We start from the raw sequence: 9,372 nt of genomic DNA, 5'->3' as shown, positions 1-9,372 counted from the left end.
TTTTTTTTTTTTTTTTTTTTTTTGCATTGCTGTCTGCTTCTTTTAAGAAATAAAAAGTTTTCCTCCTACCTCCGCACCTCCTCCTCAGAATTCTCTCCAGAAGCCTTGTTCCCATGGGGAATGCATCTCTGACCTGTCCGCAAGGCTGTTTTCTCTCCCTGAATTTCTCACATTCACTCCCTTGCTTGTCTTGACCCCTCCAGGGCCCCCAACTCCCACACATCTGTCCCTGGGGGCCTCCTTCCCAGGGAGCCCCGAGGCTGCCAAGGGGTCCTGTCACTGGGTGGCAGTGGGTGGCGTGCTGAGCACGAGGTCTTCTCCCTGCAGATCCCGATGGCCAGCGCTACGGTGGCATCGCTTCTGCCCAGGACGAGGAGCCCCTGGCCTGCCCGGACGAGTTCGATGACTTCGTTACCTACGAGGCAAGTGGTTTTCACCCAGGAGCTTGGGGACGTCTGGCATCCACCTCTTCCTTTATGCCCTGCGGCTTGTGCCTCCTGCTCCCTGGCGGTCTTCTGTAGAAGCTGGCGTGAGGCCTCCTGCCCTGTGTGCACTGTGGGGCTGTGTGGCTGTGACGGGAGGCCCACGGTTGTCTGTCCCACATGTCCTCTCAGCCTGGGCAGGAGTCCTCCCCCAGGGCCTGTCAGCCAGCAGAGGCGGGGTGGGCAGTGACATCACGACCAGCCACTGCCAGGCTCCAGGCACAGGCGGAGCAGAGGGCTTGGGAGGATTCCTTTTGTCAACTTGCAAATGATTTTCTGTGTTTGGGGATGCCGAACTAATGCCTGCCCCTGCTTGGCTGTCCTCCACCCTGCTCCCAGATGCAGCCAGGGTTGTCACAGTGACATGGTGTCTCCTGTCACTGTGGGTCCCTTGTTCTCAACGTAGCTGGGGAGAGGGTCTTCGAGCATAGCCGTGGTGGACAGAGTGTAACCATGTCCGCCGGTCTGGAGGGTGGGATTCCAGGAGAGCCATGAGGCTGCCGCAGAAAATGTATGAAGTTGAACCTGAGCCCTTGGGAACCACAGGGAAGGTGGAGGTGGCAGCCGCCAGTCCTGGTCAGCCTGCTGCCGAGCAAGGGCACCAGAACGGCTGAGCTGCCGGCCAGTGGGGCCCGGGCTTCTCAGGTCAGTCCTCTGTGCCCTGACTTCTCGAAAGCTGAGGCTTGCACAGGGTAGTTTTTGAGTCACTTCTGGATGCCACTGTACAGTGGGAGCCATGGGATTGTACTCCGTTCCCTGCTCCAAGAAGCTGTCCCAGGGCTTAGTCACCCTCAGGTGGCAGCTTCACTTCTGCCCACGCAGACCCCAGGGGTGGTCCTCCCTTAGAGCGGAGTCCCAGTTATCAGCTGGGCTGCAGCTTCTGGGGCCAGGGCGCCCACCGTGGGTCCCACGTTTGGCTGTGCCTTTCTGCACGTGAGACAGCGGTGAGGTGCTGGCTAAGAGGGCATGTGGTGGGAGTTGGGCCCTCTTGCATGGCTGCCGTGTGCGGAACATGCTGGGAGACCCCAAGACTGCAGATGGCGGCTCCTGTGCCTTGAGAAGGACACGGCTTCTTCACGAGGAGACACCCGAGGTCCTGCAGGGTAACCCAGAGCCCTTGGTCTGCAGCATCCGGGGAACTGTGTTCCTGGCCGTTCATGTGCCTGGGCACTCTTTCGCACTTGTGTCCGTCTTTTTATCCCCCTCTCATGTTTGTTAGGGCATTGTTGATTTTTTATGTCCTATGTATGGTGCAGTGGCTGAAGAGTGGCCTCTCAAAAGATACGTCCACCCAGAAGCTGTGGGTGTGACCTTATTTGGAGAAAGGGTCTTTGTGGATGTAGTTCATTAAGGATCTCAAGATGACGTCATGCTGGTTTGGGCCCTAAGTCTAGTAACAGGTGTCCCTGGAAGATGGGGAGACACACAGGGAGAAGGCAATAGGAAGACGGGGCAGAGACTAACCAGAGCCAGGGAACTCCCAGGGCTCCCAGAAGCCAGCAGAGGCAAGGATGCGTCCTCTCCAGGAGCCAGCCCTGCTCACACCTTGGCTTTGGACTTCCAGCCTCCAGAACTGAGAAAGGATAAACTGGTGTTTCTTCAAGCCCCGTGGTCTGTGTTCGTTTGTTATGGCAGCCCTGGGCATTACTCGAGGCACTGAAGGCACCAGTGCATTTTATCCTTAAAGGCCTGTGTGGTCTGAAGGGCGTGGCCAAGCCTCACGCTGGTCACTTCAGAAGGGTGGGAACCTGACATGTCAGAGTGAATCTTCTCGTATTTTTAGATCCTGATTTCTTTTTTGGAGTGGAAGGGTAGGGTCTAGCCCCATAGGGTCAGTGGTCGGTGGCTTTTATAAAACAGCTCGTGCCCTCAGTCTCTTGCCTCGGCACCTGGGTGGCTTGCCGCCCACAGGAGGAAAGTTTTTTTACTTAAAAAAAATGAATATTCTTCATGTTTTAGAGCAATTTTAGGTTTACAGAAAATGGAACATAGTGTAGAGCATTCCGGGACCAAACACTGATACATTATTATTTGTTTTGTTTTGTTTGAGACAATCTGTTCTATGACCCGGGCTGGAGTGTCATGGTACAATCTTGATCTTGGCTCACTGCAACCTCAGCCTCCTGTGCTCAAGCGTTCCTTCTTTCTCAGCCTCTCCAGTGGCTGGGACCACACCTAGTAACCACCACGCCTGGCTGATTTTTTGTATTTTTTTTTTGTAGAGATGGGGTTTCATCATGTTGCCTAGACTGGTCTCAAACTCCTGAGTTCAAGCGATCCACCCGCCTTGGCCTCCTAAAGTGCTGGGATTACAGGCGTGAGGCACTGCACCCGGCCTGATACATCATTATTAACCGAAGTCCATAGTTAAGGGTTCACTCTTGGTGGTGTATATTCCGTGTTTTGACAAATGTAGAATGACAGGTCCAGCATTATAGTGTCACAGAGTCGTTTCAGTGCCAGCTCATCCCCTACACCAGCCCCCACAACCACCGATCCTCAGTGTCTCCACAGCTCTGCCTTTTCCAGAACGTCACGGAGCTAGAACCATCTGGCATGTGGCCTTTTCAGATGGGCTTCCTCCCCTTCGACAGTGTGCAGTTACGGTTTTTCCATGTCTTGCTTTGCTTTTTAAGGGTGGGATATAATTTTCCACAAAGTGGAATTCGATACTGTGAAACTTATGGAAAGACTCTTTTAAAAAACAGCTTAGGCTGGCCGCGGTGGCTCAAGCCTGTCATCTCAGCACTTTGGGAGGCCGAGACGGGCGGATCACGAGGTCAGGAGATTGAGACCATCCTGGCTAACATGGTGAAACCCCGTCTGTACTAAAATACAAAATCTAGCCGGGTGCGGTGGCGGGCGCCTGTAATCCCAGCTACTCGGGAGGCTGAGGCAGGAGAATGGCGTAAACCCGGGAGGCGGAGCTTGCAGTGAGCTGAGATCCGGCCACTGCAGTCCAGCCCGGGCGACAGAGCAAGACTCCATCTCAAAAAAAAAAAGAAAAAAAAAAAAACAGCTTGTACATCACATCATCTTTAAAAAAAAGTCTAATAAAGATATGAGTGGGGAGTGTGTGTGTTCTATTCAGATACCCTATTCAGGGACCCTCCACTGGTGATCTTCAGGCAAATAAACCTTTTATTGATTGATATTCTGAATGGTTCCAGTCAGACCCATTTCTTTTTACTGGGAACTCGCACTGTGGTAGTTGGCTGAAGTGTGCAGTTAGTCATGGCCAAGCTGGTGGGTCTGCGGCTCGCAGTGTTTTCCCAAGGATCCTTTCGGCAGGCAGCTTGTAATGGAAAGTTGCTGCTGTGGTGTCTGAGTAAGCGGGGAGAGTGGAAGGGGATGGACTGTGGTGCTGCTGAGTTCCTGGGCATGGTGATGTCTGAGGATCTGAGCAGGTGGAGCCCAGGGGGTGGTGCTGTTTGTCAGGGTTTCTGGAAGAGCGAAGGGAAAGTGAGGGAGTGTAAGGCACATCTCCCAGAACCGTCGGGCTGTGCTCTCTCCCGTCCTCCCTCCTTCTCCCACTACCAGCGGTGTCTGGAGCAAAGAGCTGCCTTAGTGAAATGATGGGGAAATGTGTCTTTTGTACAAACCATTATCAGCTTAGGAAGCCAAAAACAAAAGCCACTCTGTTTTGAGCCCTGACTAAGTGTTTGTTAAACCAGCAAGGACACTTCCTGAACTTTGCCTCCCGCTCCCTGGGCAGCACCAGCAGGAGGTTTATTAGAGTGTGTCTGGGAGCAGGTTAAACTTTCTCCTAGGTGGTGGTGTGCCTCCTGGTGAGCACACAGGCTTTGCAGAAACCCCAGCATGACAAGCAAGTAGGAAGGTGACGTTGTTTGAGAAAAGCCAGTGACCTGGTTGGGACGGAGACACGATGGGGAGCCCATCTCCAACAGCATGCCCTTCCTGGAAGCTGTGTACAGAGCCAGGCCCAGCCTGTGAGGCCACCCAGGCCAGCATCTGAGGGTAAGAGGAGGCAGTAGTGTGCACTGTGCCCAGTATTCCTATTTCTGTGGTGGAGACAGGCTCAGGGAAGAAGGAACTGTGATGGGGACAGTGTTGGCCCCACTCGAGTTACTGATGGCTCTGAAAGGGCTTTTTCTCTGCCCGCTGGTGATTTGGGTGGAGGACTTGTTAACTAGTGAATGTAACGTTTAGACATAGCGACGTTTTCTGACATGCACTTTGATTTTCAACTGAGTTCATCTTAACTGGTAATTTGTAAAAATGTTAAAAAGTTGGTAGCATAGACTCGATGGCTTCTGGGCAAGGCCAGGTCCTGGCTGGCTGGCAAATAAAATAAACTGCCGGGGCCGGTGTGAGCTGTGACTGCGTTTTATCCAGGAGGCTGGGAGTGAGCAGGCACCGTGCTCTGAGGTACGTTTTTGTCTCTGGAAAGGCAGGTGATGGCTGCCCTGGAAAACTCCATGCAGGGAGGCCTTGAACCACAGAAAGCAACCCGCAGGCCTCCATCTGGGAGTGAGCAGGTGGGCGGCTCCTGTGCGCTGAGCTCTCCGGAACCCCCAGGGCATCCAGCCAGCCAGGGGCTCTGAATGTCAACAGTGATGGTGTGGAAGTGGACGTCCACAACCCCAGAGCAAATAAAGGGGTGGGTGCGGTGACCAGAGTCGCTGAGGAGTGGCCCTGTTCGTCTCGGTGGGATCTACAGTGCACGGAGCCACTCTGCAATGGCAGGGAGGCCCGGCTTACTTTATTTTTTGTTTTTATTTTTTAAATTCTTTTTTGGGATGGAGTCTCACTCTGTCACCCAGGCTGGAATGCAGTGGTACGATCTTGGCTCACTGCAACCGCTACCTCCCAGGTTCAGGCGATTCCCATGCCTCAGCCTCCTGAGTAGCTGGGATTACAGGGGCCCGCCACCACACCCAGCTAATTCTTGTATTTTTAGTAGAAACGAGGTTTCACCAGGTTGGCCAGGCTGGTCTCAAACTGCTGACCTCAGGTGATCCACCCACCTTGGCCTCCCAAAGTGTTGAGATTACAGATGTGAGCCACTGTGTCCGGCCCTCAGGCTTACTTTAGAAATGAGGAGGTAAAGGTGGGCCCAGAACAGAGTGTGTGAGTCCTAGGCTTGGCAGGGAATCTGAGTTTGTGTAGCATCTGCCTCGTTATTCCTGTGTCCGTGGAGAATTATTTCCATTCCAAACCATCCTTTCTAAGCTCTAAGGAAGTACAGGCGACTCTAAGGAGGCACTGGCTTTTCCTGCAGGGGCACCATCCTCAGCTACAGGTCTAACAGGAACTCGGTGAAATAAGTAGGCCCCACTGCCCGACCTCCCTCCCTTCCTAGGAGGACAGACGCTCTGCTCAGGGATCCATGAGCTGTTTGAGAGAAAGTGTGGGTTTGTTCTTAGAAACGTCAAGCTTCCTGTTGGGGACTCAGGGTCCATATTGTCTAGGGAAGGGCATCGGGCATCCGTCAGAAGTACCAGTCCATTGACTTTTTAAAAGCTGATCCAAGGTCAGGTGCGGTGGCTCATGCCTGTAATCCCAGCACTTTGGGAGGCTGAGGCAGGAGAATTGCTTGAACCTGGGAGGCGGAGTTTGCAGTGAGCTGAGATTGCGCCACTGCACTCCAGCCTGGGTGACAGAGCAAGACTCTGTCTCAAAAAAAAAAAAGAAAGAAAGAAATTTTAAGCTGCGCATGGTGGCTCATGCTTGTAATTCCAGCACTTTGGAAGGCCAAGGTGGGCAGATCACGAAGTCAGGAGTTCAAGACCAGGCTGACCAACATGGTGAAACCCTGTCTCTACTAATAATACAAAAATTAGCCGGGTGTGGTGACTCCTGCCTGTAATCCCAGCTACTCAGGAGGCTGAGACAGAATCGCTTGAACCTGGGAGGTGGAGGTTGCAGTGAGCCGAAATCGCGCCACTGCACTGCACTCCAGCCTGGGCAACAGAGCAAGACTCCGTCTCAAAAAAAAAAAAAAAAAAAAATTAGGTGTTGTGGCAGGCGCCTGTAATCTCTGCTACTTGGGAGGCTGAGGCAGGAGAATCACTTGGACCTGGGAGGCAGAGGTTGCAGTGAGCCGGGATCATGCCACTGCACTCCAGCCTCGGCGACAAGAGCAAGACTCTATCAAAAAAAAAAGAAAAAAGAAAAAAGAAATTTTAGGCTACGTACTGAACCACTGAACCTGATGTTGTAATGACCACACTTTTCAGAGTCGACGGCGGGTCTTCCTGGTGCCCCTGGGGTGAGTCTTTGTCACTGACAGCTCTGGGGCAGTGTGGCCCCTGTGAGTGTACAGTCCTGTTGGGGTAGCTGGCAGCTGCCCTCAAACCATCTCGGACCTGTGCGCTGGGCTTCGCATCCCGCCCTGTCATGCCTTCCCCACAGGCCCAGCCTCTGACAGACATCCTGGGCCTGCCTGCTTTTCTGGCCACTCCCGCCTTTTCCTGCCTGGCGTCCTGCAGGCCCAGCACAGGCCAGCCCTGTCCTGAGTGGACCCTGGGCCCTGCCTTCCTGCAGGAGCGGGAGCTGCCTGGGGACGGTGAGTAACATGAGAGCTGGAGTCTCTTACAGTGCTCTCCTGGTTCTGGATTTTACAGGGGATGCTTTTGAGGAATGACTTAGTTTTTATGAATTACTTCCTTAGATTCTAGGGGAGATTGGGTTTTCCCCTGGAAGTATTAAGTCCCATAATTGGACACGTGGAGTAAGTACACTCCACAGCACTCCCTGTTCCCTCATGGCTTTGGAAGCAGCTGGCAGGGATTTTCCACCCACCAGTGACACTTGCACCAGTGACATTTGCACCCTGTTTCTGTGCTTTGAAAAGCACCTTCCTGGGTTGTCTTTCTTGGTGCCATGAGGTGGCCACCTTGTGAGACGAGAATTTTTAATCCCCGTTTGCGGCAGGGCTCCAAGTGGTTGAGTCACGCGTCTGAGGTCACATGGCTTTTAATAAAGGGGCCAAAGATGGAACTGGGGCCTCCTGCAAGCATGCCAGGCTCTTGGCAGCTCGGCCTAGCCCTTCATGTCTCTTCAGTGAGGCTCAGGTGGGTGCAGCCTGGGGTGGGACCCTCTAGTAGCCCCTGCAGGTCTCAGCACACTTTGTCTACTTTTTTTTTTTTTTTTTTGAGATGGAGTCTTGCTCTGTTGCCAGGCTGGGGTGCAGTGGCATGATCTTGGCTCACTGAAACCTCTGCCTCACGGGTTCAAACGTGTCTCAGCCTCCTGAGTAGCTGGGACTACAGGCGTGCACCGCCACACCCAGCTAGTTTTTGTATTTTCAGTAGAGACGGTTTTACCATATTGGCCAGTCTGGTCTCGAACTCCTGACCTTGTGATCCACCTGCTTTGGCCTCCCAAAGTGCTGGGATTATAGGCATTAACCACCGCACCCAGCCACTTTGTCTGCTGCTTACGATACTAGAACCAGAGTGCAAAGGGCATCTTTTTTTGCTGGGACTGCAGCTGTTCTGAGATCTTGTTTATTTGCAAATTGTTAACCTCAGAGTCTTCTGAGCATGAAATGTTGGCCACTTTTCCTAACCAGCAATTTCATTTTCATTAAGGTTGAAATTATAAATTGAAAATGTTGGCTGGGCACGGTGGCGCACGCCTGTTATCCCAGCACTTTGGGAGGCTGAGGTGGGCAGATCTCTTGAGGCCAGGAGTTCAAGACCAGCCTGGGCAACATAGCAAAACCTCGTTTCTACAAAAAATACAAAAATTAGCTGGGCACAGTGGTGCATGCCTGTAATCCCAGCTACTTTGGTGGCTGAGACACAAGAATCACTGGAACCTGGGAGGCAAAGGTTGCAGTGAGCTGAGATGGTGCCACTGCATTCCAGCCTGGGTGACAAAGTGAGACCCTATCTCAAAAAACAAAAACAATTAGAAAAAGAAAAAAAATAAAATGTTCTGTTTCATAGTTCTTTAGTTTTATGTTCGTTTGTACAATCCACAAATATTTACTATCTACCTATGCCTGGTCCTATGTTAGGTGCTAGATACTTAAGAGTAAAAACAAGTTGGGTGTGGTGGCTTATGCCTGTAACCCCAGCACTTTGGGAGGCTAAGGGAGGCAGATCACTTGAGCTCAGGAGTTTGGGACTAGCCTGAGCAACATGGCAAAACCCCATCTCTACAAAAAATACAAAAATTAGCCGGGTGTGGTGGCTCGTACCTATAGTCCCAGCTACTCAGGAGGCTGAGGCAGGAGGATTGCTTGAGCCCAGGAGTTTGAAGCTGCCATGAGCCGAGATTGCACTACTGCACTCCAGCCTGGGTGTCAGAGTGAGACTCTATCTCAGAAAACCAAAAACCAAGAAACACAGTAGTAAAAACAATTGGTTGCGATGGCTCGTGCTTGTCATCTGAGCAGCGTGGAGGATCACTTGAGGTGGGGAGTGGGAAACCAGCCTGGGCAACAGAGTGAGACCCTGATTCAAAATTAAACAAATAAACAAACAACTGAGCCAGGTGTGGTGGCACCGGTAGTTCCCAGCTACAGCTAGATCCTGTCTATTTTATTAAAGTAAAAAGAAAAAAAATTACTCTGCCAGCCTCAGTAGCTCACACCTGTAGTCCTAGCACTTTGAGAGGCCAAGGCTGGTGGATCACTTGAGCACAGGAGTTCAAGACCAGCCTGGAAAACATGGCAAAACTCCATCTCGACAAAATTTCAAAAAATTAGGCATGGTGGCTTGTGCCTGTGGTCTCAGCCACTCAGGAGGCTGAGGTGGGAGGATAGATTGAGCCCAGGAGATCAAGGCTGCAGTAAGCTGAGGTTACACTGTTGCACTCCAGCCTGGGCCTCACAGAGAGACACTGTCTCAAACAACAATAAAAATTATTCAGAGTGCCTTGTTTTCTGCTCTCAGACATGTACCTATTTTTCATTTAA

General features: G+C 52.0%; 1 protein-coding gene across 4 annotated transcripts in view; it reads left to right on the top strand.

Annotated features, from left to right (window-relative positions):
• RAB11FIP3 (RAB11 family interacting protein 3) overlaps nucleotides 1–9,372 on the top strand; it is a 101,320-nt gene that overhangs the window by 52,496 nt on the left and 39,452 nt on the right. For 2 of the 4 annotated variants that reach the window (XM_017860777.1, XM_017860774.1), the window contains exon 3: nucleotides 328–422. The gene's annotated coding sequence lies outside the window, so the exon portion shown is untranslated. Of the gene's footprint in view, nucleotides 1–327; nucleotides 423–3,594; nucleotides 4,461–9,372 lie in introns of those variants that run through there. The other 2 variants (XM_017860775.1, XM_017860778.1) reach the window with 2 other exon arrangements.

This window comes from Rhinopithecus bieti, unplaced genomic scaffold (assembly GCF_001698545.2).
Source record: "Rhinopithecus bieti isolate Rb0 unplaced genomic scaffold, ASM169854v2 scaffold_56641, whole genome shotgun sequence".
Taxonomy (NCBI): Eukaryota; Metazoa; Chordata; class Mammalia; order Primates; family Cercopithecidae; genus Rhinopithecus; species Rhinopithecus bieti.
The sequence above is the reverse complement of the archived record's forward strand: the minus strand, read 5'-3'. Positions and strand labels throughout refer to the sequence as shown.